Source organism: Trichechus manatus, unplaced genomic scaffold, assembly GCF_000243295.1.
Source record: "Trichechus manatus latirostris isolate Lorelei unplaced genomic scaffold, TriManLat1.0 scaffold00083, whole genome shotgun sequence".
NCBI lineage: Eukaryota > Metazoa > Chordata > Mammalia > Sirenia > Trichechidae > Trichechus > Trichechus manatus.
Genome location: NW_004444019.1, coordinates 662096 through 667937, shown reverse-complemented (window position 1 = coordinate 667937; position 5842 = coordinate 662096). Strand labels below are relative to the sequence as shown.

The following is a 5842-nucleotide window of genomic DNA, read 5'->3' as shown; positions in this document are numbered from 1 at the left end:
TCCACCCATGGAGTACCCAGAGGACACACCTATTAACACAATGGTGAGGAACGAATTTGTAAAGGTAGCCCCAGCATCCTTGAAGACTGCTGTGATTGTTATTTCACGTAAGTCAGATTTGACAGTGGGAACTGCCTTAACTGAATTAAGACACCTAACTACAATGGAGCTGATTGGACCTCTAGGTGGTAGAGGCCAAGTGGCAAAACCCAAATGACAAAGACAAGGTGGGCATGGATACTGTAATGTACAGCAGTCAAAACAGTGATCAGAATAGTCTGACTAGTATAGGTTTATGGCATTGACTACTTAGTCATGGTGTCCCTAGGAGTGAAATAGATGGGAAAGCTACTAAATATTTACTTGATCTTTATATAATCAGAAGAATTCTAGCTCAAGTGAACTGCAGTATAACTTGAATCACCAGAATAGAGAGTCATGGCCTCTCAATCAATTCCCAGACTTAAACCATTTTACAGACCCACAACCCCTTGAACGAAGGGAAGGAGACGTCCACTTGAGGAAGGACTCCACTACACTGCCAAAAATTTATACTGTTAATATTTCTCCCAGTCTTCTCCAAAGGGATCTACAGCCTTTTACAAGAGTGACTGTTCATTGGGGAAAAGGAAATAATCAGACTTTTGGGGGATTACTGGATACTGGCTCTGACTTGCAACTAATTTCAGGATACCCAAAAAGTCACTGTGGCCCAGCAGAGTGAGCCTGTATGGAAGTCAGTTTACTAATGGAGTTTTAGCTGAGATCCATCTTACAGTTGGTCCACTGGGTCCCCAAACCCATCCTGTGTTGATTTTCCTAGTTCCAGAAAGCATAATTGTAATAGATATACTCAGCTACTGGCAGAACCCCCACATTGGATCCATGACAAGTGGAGTAAGGGCTATAATGGTAGGAAAGGCCAAGTGGAAGCCATTAGAACTGCCTCTACCTAGGAAAATAGTAAACAGAAAGCAATACAACGTTCCTGGAAGAATTTCAGAGATTATGCCACCATAAAGGACTTGAAGGATGCAGGGGTGGTGATTCCACAACCCAGTTCAACTCGCCTATTTGGCCTGTGCAAAAAAGAGATGGATTTTGGAGAATGACGGTGGATTATTGTAAACTTAACCAGGTGATGACTCCAACTGCAGCTGCTGTTCCAGATGCGGTTTCTCCTGGTACCTGGTATGCAGTTATTAATCTGGCCAATACCTTTGTCTTGATTCCTTGTTTCAAAGGATCACCAGAAGCAGTTTGCTTTCAGCCGGCAAGGCCAGCCATACACCTTTACTGTGCTATCTCAGAGTTATATCAACTCGCCAGCTCTATGTCACAGTTTACTCCACAGGGAACTTGATTGCCTTTCCCCTTCACAAGACATCACACTTGTCCATTACATTGATGACATTATGCTGATTGGACCTAGTAAAGAAGAAGTGTTAATGACTCTGGACTTAATTGGTAAAACATTTATGTACTGGAGGCTGGGAAATTGATCTGACAAAAATTGAGGCACCTTCCATCTCAGTGAAATTTCTAGGGGTCCAGTGGTGTGGGGCATCAAGATATTCCTTCTAAAGTGAAGGATAAATTTTTGCATCTGGCCCGTCCCACAACTAAAAAGGAAGGAAGATGCTTGGTAGGACTCTTAGGATTTTGGTGACAGCATATCCTTCATTCATGTGTGCTGCTCTAGCTTATTCATCAAGTGACTTGAAAAGCTGCTGGTATTGAGTGCGCCCAGAACAAGAGAAAGCTCTGTTACAGGTTCAGGCTGCTGTACAAGCTGCTCTTGTCCCTTGGGCCATATGATCCAGCTGATCCGATGGTACTTGAAGTGTCAGTGGCAGATAGAGATGCTGTTTGGAATCTTTGGCAGGTGCCTATTAGCTAATCACAGCACAGACTCTTAGGATTTTGAAGCAAATCCCTGTCTTCCTCTGCAGATAACTACTCTCCTTCTGAGAAACAGATTTTGGCTTGTTACTGGGCCTTAGTAGAGACTGAACGCTTAACCATGTGGCCTGAGCTGCTCATTGTGAACTGGGTGTTGTCTGACCCACAGAGTCATAAACTTGAATGTGCACAGCAGCACTCCATCATTAAATAAAAGTGGTGTACATGAGATTGAGCCCAAGCAGGACCTGAAGGTACAAGTAAGTTTCATGAAGAAGTGGCCCAAATGCCCATACTCTCCACTTCTGTCACATTGCCTGCCCTCTCCTAGTCTGCACCTATGGCCTCATGAGGAGTTCCTTATGATCAGTTGACCGAGGAAGGGAAAACTTGTGCCTTGTTTACAGATGGTTCTATATGACATGCAGGCACCACTCAAAAGTAGACAGTGGCAGCACTACAGCCTCTTTCTAGGACCACCCTGAAGGACAATGGTGAAGGGAAATCCTCCCAATGAACCAAAATTCGAGCAGTGCACCTGTTTGTTCACTTTGCTTGGAAGGAGAACTGACCAGATGTGCGATTGTATACTGACTCATGGACTGTGGCCAATGGTTTGGCTGGATGATCAGGGACTTGGAAGGAACATGATTAGAAAATTGGAGACAAGGATGTATGGAGAATAGGTATGTGGATTGAACTCTCTGAATGGGCCAAAAAAGTGAAGATATTTGTGTCTCACGTGAATGCTCACAAAAGGGTGACCCTGACAGAGAATTTTAACAATCAAGTGACTAGGATGATGGCTTCTGTGGATACCAGTCATCCTCTTTCCCCAGCTACTCCTATCATGACCCAATGGGCTTACGAAAAATGTAGCCATGGTGGCAAGGATGGAGGTTATTCATGGGTTTATCAACATGAACTTCCACTCACCAAGGCTGGCTTGGCTATAGTCACTGCTGAGTGCCCAATCTTCCTGTAGCAGAGATCAACACTAAGTTCCTGATATGGCACCATCCCTCGAGGTCATCAGCCAGCAATCCTGTGGCAGATTGATTACACTGGACCACTTCTATCATGGAAACAGCAACATTTTGTTCTTACTGGAATAGACACTTACTCTGGATATGGATTTGCCTTCCCTGCATAAAATTCTTCTGCAAAAAACGTCATCTGTGGACTTACAGAATGCCTTATCCACCATCATGGTATCCCACACAGCATTGCCTTGGATCAAGGGACTCACTTTATAGCAATTGAAGTGTGGCAATGAGCACACACTCATGGAGTTCTCTGGTCTTACCATTTTCCCCATTATCCTAAAGCAGCTGACTTGTTAGAAAGATGGAATGGTCTTCTAAAGAAACAATTACAGTGCCACCTAGGTGGCAATACCTAGCATGATTGGGGCAGTGTTCTCCAGTAGGCTGCATATGCTCCAGACCAGCGTTCAGTATATTGTGCTGTTTCTCCCATAGCCAGGATTCATGGGTACAAGAATCAAGAGGTGGAATTGGAGTGGTGCTACTCACTATTACCCCTAGAGACCACCTGAAAAATTTTTGCTTCCTATCCCCCTGATCCTGTGCTCTGTGGGTCTGGAGGTCTTAATTCCAAAAGGAGGAATGCTCCCACTAGTAGATACAACACTGATTCCATTGAACTGGGAGTTAAGAATGCCACCTGTCCACTTTGGGCTCCTCATCACCAGGCAACAAAGGAGCTACCATATTAGCTGGTGTGATTGATCCTGATTACCAAGGGAAATCAGATTGATAATATGTAATGGAGGTAAAGAAGAGTTTGTCTGGAATACAGGAGATTCCTTAGGATGTCTCTTAGTACTACCATACCCTGTGATTAAAGTTGATGGTAAACTACAACCCAATTCTGACATGACTACTAATGGCTCAGACTCTTCAGGAATGAAGGTTTGGGTTACACCACCAGGAAAACAACCATGACCAGCTGAGGTACTTGCTGAAGACAAAGGGAATTTCAAATAGGTGGTGGAAGAAGGTAGTTCTAAATACCTGTTATGACCATGTGACCAGTTGCAGAAACAAGGACTGTAATTGTTATGATTATTCCTTCCTTGTATGTGTGCATCAAATATTTTTATTTTCTTCACATAAAAGATGTAAACAAGGCTAGTGAATTTTCAGTTGTACTCATATTAGTTGTATCATGTTAGATGCAAGTATGACTGTAATTGTCTTTATTTAGATATGTGTATGGTTTAAGGAGATGTGTATAGGTACCAAGTGGACTGTGATGGATAAATTTGAGTGTCAACTTGGTTGGACCATGATTCTCAGTAGTTTGGCAGTTATGTAATGATGTAGTTTGGAAGTTGTATAATGATGTAATTTGGCAGTTGTGTAATGATGTAATTATCCTCCTTTTTGTGATATAACGTAGTCATCTCTAAGATACAATCTGATGTGATCAGCCAATCAGTTGTAAGGGGAGTTTTTTTGGGGAGTTTGGCCTGCATCCAATATATATGGATATTTTGGCAAAGTTCTCTGGCTTTTTGTCGCTCTGGATTCTACATCCAGCTCGTCATCATGTGACCTCTTGTTCTTGAGACTTGAGCCAGTGGCCTGCCATCTTACCTGCCAATCTTGGATTTGCCAGCCTCCAAAGCCAGTGAGCCAACAGCATGCTGTCTGACCTGCCGATCTCAGTTTGTCAGCCCCTGCAGCTACAAGAGTCAGGAGAATCCTCCAGCCTGACATCTGACCCATGGACTTGGGACTTGCCAGCATCTACAACCACGTGAGCCGTTTTCTTGAGATAAATCTCTGTCTGTCTGTCTGTCTCTCTCTCTATATATATATAGATATACATTTATTTTGAAACCCTGGTGCTGTAGTAGTTAAGAACTACAGCTGCTAACCATAAAGGTAGGCAGTTCGAATCCACCAGGCACTCCTTGGAAACCCTATGGGGCAGTTCTGCTCTGTCCCATAGTATATACATTTCACTTTTGCTTCTCTAGAGAACCCAGCCTAAGACACCTTCCCAATGATTATCTAACATTATTACAACCAGTATTACCTTTACTTCAAAGTTGACTAGTGGACTGGTTGCTAACCTGTACCAGGAAGGCAATAGTGTTGAGTGAGCCAGCAGTCCACCAGACTATGAAGGATGGTTCAAACAATGACCCTAAGCCTCAGCAAAAGGTAATGTCAGCAATGGCACCATTGACCTCTTTTGTTTAGAGTATAAATCAGAAAATCCTCCCTTTGCTCTGTGTAACCCCATACCCCCAGGATTCTCAATAAGTGTATTTATAAAGTAGTCAAATGGAGAAGAATTTGACTTCTTGTTATTCAGTAAGGTGGATTATAGATGGTTATAAATTAATTTGGAGAAATAAGACCTGTGACTGAGAGCACCTCTGGGCCTTGCAATAGGTTTATGTTAGTTAGACTGAGATCTTTTCGGGGGACATTTTTAATTGATCTTCATTGATCTTTTTAATTGAACTTTTATTGATAGAATTCCTTGTTGGGCCACTGGTAGATCAAATTAATAAATCTTATCTTACTTCAAGAATCTAAAAAACATGTAGTGGATTTTATAAATAATGTATCAAGCCCTAGGCAGCAAAATTCCTTATATCTCATAATTGTCACATTATGAACCCAAGCTGCTGATTTATCAGCATTCCACTTTATATTATCTATCACTTAGAATTAAACTTCTACTAAATAAGTTATAGAAAAATGGAGACTTGTTATGTTGAAGCTTATTTAGGTTATTTTCCTATGAAATATTACATATAAAATGCATATTACTAAACTATTGTGATCTGATTCCATATATTCAGGAAAAATCAGTTTTTCATTCCTTTCCTCAGCAGAAAGAGTCTACAGGTGCCAGGTATAATCCAATATAACTAACTTTTATTATTAAAAGAGTTTAA

The 5842-nt window shown here is 41.8% G+C and overlaps 1 pseudogene; it reads left to right on the top strand.

The window, feature by feature from the left end:
• Positions 1-568: 568 nt before the first annotated feature.
• LOC105756541 (uncharacterized) lies at positions 569-3980 on the top strand (annotated as a pseudogene).
• Positions 3981-5842: the final 1862 nt, after the last annotated feature.